Source organism: Triticum aestivum, chromosome 3D (genome assembly GCF_018294505.1).
Source record: "Triticum aestivum cultivar Chinese Spring chromosome 3D, IWGSC CS RefSeq v2.1, whole genome shotgun sequence".
NCBI classification, from domain to species: Eukaryota; Viridiplantae; Streptophyta; class Magnoliopsida; order Poales; family Poaceae; genus Triticum; species Triticum aestivum.
In genome coordinates, this window is record NC_057802.1 from 150,235,163 (window position 1) to 150,245,497 (window position 10,335).

A 10,335-nucleotide genomic window follows, 5' to 3' on the forward strand; every position below is an offset into this window, starting at 1 on the left:
CTGCTGGCTCCGGAGGCACCTGTGTCTGGCTCGGCTGTTGAAACCTCCAAGGCTCAGGAGCCCCTAGTCTCCCAGGCTATGGTGACAATACCTTCTCCTCCTCCTCCTGCTGCGCCGCTGATCCCAGGTCCTTCTGCCTCCCCTGATGTCTTGGAGCGCGCTCTTCTTGAGATAACCCAGCTGCGAGAAGATCTTCAAGGCGCCGACCCCCTCCTGGTGGCCGGACGTCTGGAGCTGGCTTCTGGTTGGCTCCATTCCGACATGTCTGTTCGGGCGGCGCTGAGCCAGGCCGTGGCGACCTCTGAGAAGGAGAAGCAGGACGCCGCCCAGGCAACGGCTGCTCGCGAGGTGGCGCTAAAGGACGTCGAGGCCGCCAAGATTCGCTGCCGGGCGCTGGAGGCCGAGCTGAAGACCTTGCACAATGAACGCGCAGAGGAAGCCCGTAGCCGTCAGGCGGAGGAGGAGAAGATGAAGGCCTGGGAGGACGCCATCAAGGGTCGCGACACCGAGCTGCAGCAGTCGGCGAAGGCGCAGACCATTGAGCGCGGCCGACTGGAGGAGATGGAGCGGAAGGTGAAGGCGGAGGAAGCCGAACTTGACGCGAAGGCGAAGGTTCTGGCCGAGGACCGTGCGGCCTTCGCGCTCCTCGAGGAGAGGTCTCGCGTGGCGTTGAAGAGACTCTATGAGAAGGGCTTGGAGAAGCCGCTAACCACTAACGAGGACGGCCCCGCTCAGCTGCTCCCCTACTTGGTCAAGGCGCTCGAGGAAGTCGTAGACGACATCGGTCCCATGGAAGAGGGAGAGGCTCGTGTCCTTTCTTCAGCTGCGCTGACGCGTGTCTTCAACCACCTCCATCTTCGCGACCCTACAACTCGCCTTGACGAGCTGCTAGAGCCTGTGGCTGATGAACACTGCGAAGCAGCCGCCGCAGCCGTGAAAGGTCAGGTGGAAGCCCTGCTGAAGAAGTTCCGCGCCTTCGCTCCCGCACCTTCGACCGGAGGCGCCACCACTCCTGCAGCTCCGGCCGATGGCCCAGGCGACGTCATCAGGGGAGGAGCGCCTTTCGTGGGCGTCGGTGGTGTCCAGGGATGACTTGCGGCTCCTTTCCTGTTTTATTCCTGCAACATGCATCATGCCTCGTGGAGGCGTTAAACTTGCGTTTGGTATTGTGAGAACAATATGTCTTGTAATATTTGCTTGAGATTTTGTGATTTTCTCCCTATTTGCTTTACATTCTATGTCGGCAGGGCCCAACCCCGCGCATACCTCAGCCGCCATTGGATCGTCCGGAGACCAGGACGGGACCAAGGGGTGAGGGGCCACGTGACCAGTTAGGCTCCTGAGTCGCGATGCTCAGGAGTCCCCCTTGATGCGCAAACAGCTTATAGGAAGGAGACGCGAGGATAGGTTTAGGGCATGTTCTGATCTCCTCCAACTTCACAAAACTTCACATAACCAGCTTCTCACGCTAGCTTCTCGCTCTGCCTGGCGATCTCAATCCGTTCTGCTCGATCGATTGCTTCTTCGAGCGATCCATTGGCTGGCAGCCCAGCTAGACCAAGATCTGGCCTGTTCGGTGGCATTTGGGCCGGCTAAAACCAGCCCATTTCGAGGGAGAGAGGAAAGCTTACGTACGAGGGAGAGCGAACCGTTTTCTTTACGAGGGAAAGAGCGAACCGTTTTCTTAAGCGGTGGCACATCGGCCGTAATATCATCGAACTTCATCTTTTCGATTTTGTGGAGCTGGGCCGACCTCGCTCTGGTTTTTTGCACTGGAATCGCCCAGAGCTTCCCGAAGCTAGCTTCTGGCGGCAAAATCGTTCGGCTCTGCTTCGCTCCAGAATTTTGTGAAGCGTGGAGTGGGAGGAGATCAGAACAGGCCCTTAGTGTTCTACGTCAGTAGGGCCCAGCCGCGCGCATACCTCAGCCGTCGTTGGGTCGTTCGGAGACCAGGACGAGACCAAGGAGTGAGGGGCTACGCGACCAGCTAGGCTCCTGAGTAGCGATGCCCAGGAGTCCCCCTTGACGTGCAAACAACCTTCATACCTTTGCCCTCGCCGAGGCCCGGCTCGGGAGGGACGCGCGACGACCAGGTCCGAGGGACCTGGTTGGGTGGCGTATGCTTGGGCATGACCCGAGCGCAGCCCCCGTGCCCAGCACCCTCGTGCGACTCTCCCAAGGGGAGGTGTTGCAGTGAGGCCAGACACTGAGCTCAAGGGCTCCCTGAAGTTGATACAGCCGTGGGGCCGCCCTCAGTTGTTTATCACCAGCGCGGAGCATAGTGCATCCGCACTTGCATGGGCATAGCCGCTCCTCGGCAGTGTCGACGGCCAGCATGGAGCATGGTGCTTCCACTGGTATGTGGGAGGGGACTCCCTACCGCGGAGAGCCCCCGGGGCGTGTACAGCCCCGCCCTGACACATGGCTTGCACGACAGGGCTAGACGAGGTGTGTCTGGGCACTCGTGAGCCAGCGCGGGACTCACGAGGCCCTACCTCAAGGCGGGTTGCGCCTAGTCTTGATTCTTGTTTGCTTTGGTGGTCCTGTGAGGTGGTTAGACAACCTGCGCCGGACGAATCTCCCGAGGTTATCGCGTGAGAAGGCCAAGCACCATCGGCCCCAGGAGGTGACGTGAACGGGACCGGCCCGCCAGACAGAGCTCAGCCGTTGGATTTATCGACGCTGCAGGGACGGGCCCGAGCACAGACGCCGTGCCTAACCTTCTCACGTGAAGGGTCCTGAAGAAAGACGATCGGCGCGCAGCTCCCGTGGTAGGTGACAATCAAGCAGGTGACAGTCATAGGTAAGTTAATCATGGAAAGCAAACTGGCTCCAACAAACGCAGGGGAGATACATGCCACTGGGTCAGGCCCGAGCGACTTGGGGATGATGCAGCCCGAGGGGAGCCCCCAGCAAGGTAAGCTAAAGACATAAAAAGGGATACATGCCACAGGGATGGACCCATGCAGCCTGGGAATGATGCAGCCCTGAGGGCGCTCCCAGCTAAATAAGCTTGGAAAATGTCACCTGACTCTGTTGATGAAGGAATGTTGAGGCAGCTGAAGGTGCGCAGCGAAGGGGTTGCTCCTCACGAGCCACCGGGGCCCTGAGCCTCGGGAGGCTCTGGGGGTCTAGGCGGTTCCTTGAGGACCGTCTCCATCTCCGCCAAGACTGCGTGGTGCCTGGCCTCCTGAGCTGCCAGGACGCGCTGCAAGTTGCGTTGGTAGGCGGATGCCACGCTCAGCAGGAGAAGGGCATGTGAACGTAGCTGTGCGGTGGGCCCTCGCAGCGTCCCGCGCGCGAAGGCCAAAAGAGCTCCTGAGACGCGGCCCTGTTGAGCCCTGGGACGTCGATGCAGACGCGCAGCCCAGCATCCTCGCCTGGATGGGGGGCTGCGCCAGGTGAGCGGCGATCGCCGCGCATGGCCCTCACATCTTGCAGTTCCTGAGTGGTCTTGGTAATGAACTCCTGAGTGCTGGGCGCTCCTCGCCATGTGTCCTCCTGAGGGAAACGTGCCACGAAGCACGCCTCCAAATGGTGCCCGAGCGCCTCCCTCGTTATGTGGGCAAGGTCTGAGGCCCTCTAGAAGAGAGCCCCCGAGCCCTCCCCGAGGAGGGCACTGGGCGCGCCTTCCTATGCGATAGAGGGAGGCGCCCCAGGTGCGGGCGCCGATCCTGACATGGCGCCGCTTGAGGCGCCGCTTGCCTGAGGCCCTGTGCGGAGCAGCTGCTTCTTCTTCTTGGGGATGGCCTCAGGAGGGTACTCGCCCTTGCTGTCGGGGTCTTCGATTGCTGCAGCTTGGAAGGCGCGCTCGAGGGAGCACACCACATCTCTTTCTTCGCAGGGGACTGTGATGATGCCGCCACTTCCTGGCATCTTGAGGACGTTGTAGCCGTGGTGGGTCACCGCCATGAACTTGGCCAGGGCTGGATACCCGAGGATGGCATTGTATGGCAGACGGATGTGGGCGGCATCGAAGTCGATGAGCTCGGTGCGGTAGTTTTTACGCTGTCCGAAGGTGACTGGGAGGCGGACCTGCCCTATCGGGGTTGTGGAGCCGTCGGTCACTCCTGAGAAGGGCCTGGTAGGCTGAAGCTGATCATAGGGCATTTGAAGGTTGTCGAACATCTCGACGGATAGGATGTTAAGCCCTGCGCCGCCGTCGATGAGAGTCTTGATGACTTGCACGTTGCTGATGACGGGTGAACAGAGCATCAGGAGAGCGCCGGCGGTGGCCGCGCACTTGAGCTGGTCTGCCGAGCTAAAGGTAATAGCACACTTGGACCACCTGAGCGGGCGTGTGGCCTCGAGCTTGGGGAGGACCGCGTTCACCTCGCGAGCAAACTGCTTAAAGATACGCTGTGAGGCTGGGGCTTGAGCTCCGCCCAAGATGCAGACGATAGCACGCGGCTCCTGGAAGCCCCCAGCCCCCTCGTCTTGATGGTGGTCGTCGTTCCTTCTTGGTGGTGGCGGCAGCGGAGGAAGCCCAGCATTGCCCTGAGTATGGTCCTCGCGAGGCTGATCCCTCCAGGCAGGCTCGCGAGGCTGATCCTGCCAGCGGTCCTCACGAGGCCGGCCGCGCCACTCCTGGTGTGGGCCCTGGTCGTCCCAGCGACCTCCGCCACGTCCTCCTCCTTGGCTGTAGCCTCGGTCGTTGCGCTTGGGGCGTCAACCGAAGCGTCCATCGTGAATGGCCCTGAGCTCTTGACAATCGTTGGTGTTGTGCCTGTGCACATTGTGGAAGGCGCAGAACGGTCGGCTGCTCTTGGATGACTCAGGCTGGTCCCTGCCCCGCTTCGTGTCCGGCTCCGACGCGAGTACGGCCGCTCCCTTGTGCTTCACGTCCTTGGCCTTGGCTTTCTTCTCCTCTAGGTCGGCAGCTAGGAGCTCGAGAAGGGAAAGGCGCCCTTCCTCAGCCCTTGCACACTTTGTCGCCAGGTTGAACAACTCCAGGGATGTGCACAGCTCCTCGTGGATGGCGAGCTCCTCCTTCATCTTGACGCCGCGGACGCCATCGGAGAACGCAGAGATGATGGCCTCGTCCATCACCTTGGGGATCTTGAGATGAACGTTGTTGAAGCGCTGGATGTACTTCTGGAGTGTCTCCCCTGGTTGTTGCTTGACGCGGCGCAGATCACCCGCGGCCGGAGGGCGGTCGCGAGTGCCCTGGAAGTTGGCGACGAAGCGGTCGCGCATCTTGTTCCAGGAGGAGATGGAGCCTGGAGGCAGGTTCAGGAGCCACGAGCGTGCGCCATCCTTGAGAGCCATGGGGAACCAGTTTGCCATGACTTTCTCGTCGCCGTTGGCCGCCTCGATGCTCAGCTCATAGAGATGCAGGAACTCTGCGGGGTCAGGGGTGCCGTCGTAGCGCGGAGGCAGGTCTGGCTTGAACTTGCCCGGCCAGGCGACGCTACGCAGCTCGGGGGTGAAGGCGCGGCAGCCCGCGGTGGCCACCGAGACTCTTTGCTGATGCGGAGCCTGGCCTTGACACCCTCGCACCGCCATCACAGGCGGCGCACGGGCTTGTCATAGCGGCGCCAGGAGCGCAGGAGCGTTTTCTTGCGGACGAGGGACTTCTTGGCAGCTTCCTTCTTCGTGCACGGGCACCCGACGCGGTAGATTGCGCTGGGGGGCCGCACGCCTTGGCGGCAGGGCGCCGTCTTGTGGCAGAGGTGGTGGAGGCGCTCCATGAGCCATGTCGCCTGCAGCTGGCGGAGGGCGAGGCAGCAAGAGGGACGACACAGGGTAGCCCCCTGCGGCGCTGACAAGCTCGGTGATGCGGTCGAGCCAGTCCTCGTAGAGGTCGTCGATGGGGCCGTAGCGCAGGAGTTCGCGCGCCATGCACAGCACGGTCTGCGCGTCCATTGGAGCGCGACGTGCATGGGATGATGAACCGGCCGGGGTCAGCGACGGAGTGGCGGTGCGGCCGTCTCGCCGCACCGTGGGGTGCAGCAAGGACGCTTGCTGCTCGTTCCCCGCCGGGCCGGTGACGGCGTTGGCGGCAGCCGACGGAGAATGACGGGGTGGCCCGCCGATGGGAGCCGTCTGAACGGCGTGGGCGGCCCGGCGCTCAGCGCGAGCTCGGCGAGCGTCCGCCATGGAGAAGACGAGGAGACGGGACGCGGGTCGACGGGAGGAAAGCTCCGGCGCACCCCTACCTGGCGCGCCAAATTTTGATCTCGGGTCCGGCAAAACCCTCAAGGTTCGAACACTGGGGTGCGCATGAAGATCTCCCCCTACCAAATCACGCCCTCAACCTCGCCACGATCTCAAAGGCTAACTCGACGAACTCGCAACACAAGAGACGCAGGATTTATACTGGTTCGGGCCACCGTTGTGGTGTAATACCCTACTCCAGTGTGGTGTGGTGGATTGCCTCTCGGGCTGAGGATGAACAGTCCAAGGGGAAGAACAGCCTCCTGAGGTGAGGTGTTCTTGTGCTTGGTGGGTGTGAGGATGGGTTGGACCTAGTCCAAGATGATCTGCCTCTCCTACTGTGGTGGATAACCCTATTTATAGAGGCTCTGGTCCTCTCACCAAATATTGAGTGGGAAGGGAGCCAACAACGACCAATTTGAAAGGGGACAGCTAGTACAAGCTATCCTGACTAAAGGTGGTCTTCGCCTGCCAAAGGCTTTGGTGGTGACGCCGGCTTGGGCTCCACGGTGACCTCCGTCTTGCCGTCCTGCTGGTCTTGGTCTCATTGCAGTGATATGGAATCCTTTGTTGGATGCCTCGGTACTCCTCGCCCGCGCTTGCCTCCTTAGCACCAAAGGGGAAGCAAGGACACTGTGCGCGCTGGAGCTCGCCTGGCCTTGGTCGTCATGGCTTGCGTCATGAGAACCTCGCGAGGTTTTCCTCGCCTTGATCTCTCCGCCTCTCGCGAGCCAACCTGGTGAGGCCGCTCCCGAGGAGGTCTTGTGTCGTCCGCCTCGCGAGGCTTTGATAGAGGCAAAGGTGTCTTGTCTTTCGATGAGATGGTGATTATCGTTTCGGAGGAGTAGACTTTCACGATCCGACTACGAACGTACGAGGTCGTCGCGCCTTAGCAATTGCTAAACCAACTCCGAGAGGTTATTGACCACGCCAGAGCACGGTCAACCTGACCACGAGGGTCTGTTTCCTGCGAGCAAACGAAGAACAAGCAAGAAACTGAGATTGCAATCTGGATATTGCGAATATAAGAGGAAAGCTTTAATGAAGGTGGGATTCTGTGACGCCTTTGTCTGGTCGTTGAACACAAACAAAGTACGCAAAGTTGCAGCTATGGCGAACATTTGATCTAAACAAAACCCAAAGTCTAAACGGTGCCCTAAGGGCTGTATATATGGAGGAAGAGGGGGGAATTTCGTGGCCCTTGGGGAAGGGGTTCGAAACCAACCCTATCTCTTGTTTCCCCACACATACGGACTCTAAAAACAGCCTATACTTATGTATTTCGAAATTACATGGGCCTGGCCCAATAATAAGGTGACGCAGCACCTAGAATAGCCTCTGGACGAAATTTATGAAGTGGCATCTTGTATATTTCGTCCAAGGCTTCATGCACTCCTTCTGGTGGCTTCAAAGTCCTGAAATCATCACTTGTAACTCCGTTCTTGTTCCCCTTGTGCATGCCATCAACTCCATGCTTGTTCTTGCTCCAATGTTCATCCTTCTCCAAGCCAGGCCCTTCATTTGTAAGCAAAACAAATTTATCCAATTTAGGTAGCATCCTATTCTCATGAACATTAGAATCATTACCAAGAAATGAAAGTACCAGATAATTTAATTGGCGTGCGCGAGCTCTAGTAATTGGTCCAGTATGTATAGCAGCAGGGGCTGTGGGTGTAACAATGTTATTGATGTCCTCATCAGGCTTGGACCCTCGCGAGGGTCTCGAATGCTTGTTGGTGAAGATGGGCCGTACGGGCCCGCTCGCAGAGCCACACCGTGGGCCAAAGGCAGGCAAGTCTGGGGACCCCCGTTCCCAGAACGCCGACAATAACAACCAAGAGATCTCGATATCTTCCATGCTACACACATTATAGGTGGTTCCCAAATAGAATGGTAAAGTTTATACTCCCCCACCACCAACAAACATCAATCCATGGCTTGTCCGACACAACGGGTGCCTCCAACTAACAACAATCCTGGGGGAGTTTTGTTTGCAATTATTTTTATTTAAGCATGGGATTGGGCATCCCGGTTACCAGCCATTTTCTCGTGAATGAGGAGCGGAGTCCACTCCTCGTGAGAATAACCCACCTAGCATGGAAGATATAGACAACCTAGTTGATACATGAGCTATTCGAGCATACAAAACATAATTTCATTTGAAGGTTTAGAGTTTGGCACATACAAATTTACTTGGAATGGCAGGTAGATACTGCATATAGGAAGGTATGGTGGACTCATATGGAATAACTTTGGGGTTTATGAAAGTGGATGCACAAGCAGTATTCCCGCTTAGTACAAGTGAAGGCTAGAAAGAGACTGGGAAGCAACCAACTAGAGAGCGACAACAGTCATGAACATGCATTAAAATTAATCAACAATAAGTACAAGCATGAGTAGGATATAATTCACCATGAACATAAATATCGTGGAGGCTATGTTGATTTTGTTTCAACTACATGCGTGAACATGTGCCAAGTCAAGCCACTCGAATCGTTCAAAGGAGGATACCACCCTATCATACCACATCACAACCATTTTAATAGCATGTTGGCACGCAAGGTAAACCATTATAAACTCCTAGGAAATTAAGCATGGCATGAGCAACTATAATCTCTAATTGTCATTGCAAACATGTTTCATTCATAATAGGCTGAATCAGGAACGATGAACTAATCATATTTACAAAAACAAGATAGGTCGAGTTCATACCAGCTTCTCTCATCTCAATCAGTCCATCATATATCGTCATTATTGCCTTTCACTTGCACGACCGAACGGTGTGGATAATAATAATAGTGCACGTGCATTGGACTAAGCTGGAATCTGCAAGCATTCAATACAAGGGAGAAGACAAAGTAATATGGGCTCTTTGTTAAATCAACAATAATGCATATGAGAGCCACTCAACATTTTCATCATGGTCTTCTCCTCTCGACCCCCAAAGAAAAGAAATAAAGCTATTTACACGGGAAAGCTCCCAACAAGCAAAAGGAGAACAAGAAATCTTTTTGGGGTTTCTTTTAATTACTACTACTACAGGCATGGAAGGTAAACTAGCTACAAGCTACAACTAATTTTTTTGGTTTTTCTTAAGGTTTTTCAGACACACAAGAAGAAGGCTTAGAAAATAAACTAGCATGGATAGTACAATGAAAAAGTATGAGCACCGACAACTAGAATGAGTGTGTGAACATGAATGTAATGTCGGTGAGAAATACGTACTCCCCCAAGCTTAGGCTTTTGGCCTAAGTTGGTCTAGGGCCACTGCTGGCCTAGCGGATATCCAAATTTGTAACTAGGGTCGTACTGAGATGCAGCGGCTACTGCCTGACGAGCTGCAGCTTGGAGGCGAGTTGCCTCCGTCCTCCTCTCATACTCGTTCGCCTCCTCCCTGGTTATAACATATATCCTTTTTGCCTGAAAGTCAAAGAAAGTAGGAGCAGGGAGGGCAACATGGACAGTGCGCCGTCTGTCAAAGATTAGTCGGTACTGGAGGAACTGTTTATTCCTCTCAACAAACTGATGGCTGACCATACCATTATAATATAGATAAGCAGGAGGTAACTCCAAATCATTTCTATGTATGGGTACATCAAGATAATTAGCTACACGAGTTGCATAAATTCCACCAAACAAATCTCCACTTGTACTGTTAAGATGCAACCTTCATGCAACAATAGCCCCCAAGTTATATTGTTTATCACCTAATACCACACTTTTGAGGACACAAAGATCTGGAACGCACATGTGACAAGCTTCATCTTTACCGTTAATGCATCTACCTATAAAGAGAGCAAAATAATGTATGGAAGGAAAATGAATGCTCCCTATGGTAGCTTGTGCGATTTCTCTAGATTCCACCACAGTGATACTAGCAAGAAAGTCTTTATATTCAGATTTGCAAGGTTCACTAACATTGCCCCACTACAGGAGTTTATAAGCAGTATTAAAATTTTCTAAATCCATGGTATATGATTTATCATAAAGATCAAATAAAACAGTGTGAGAATTGCGCGAGGATGTAAATTTAAAAAGGAATCAGTTCGGTAGCGGTATTGCAGGCACTTATTTGACACGAAGTCCACAAGATCAGGATTACGCACATACGTGTCAAATTCATCCTTGATACCTGCTTGGACCATAAACTCCTCTGACGGTCATTCACAAGGCCGCACT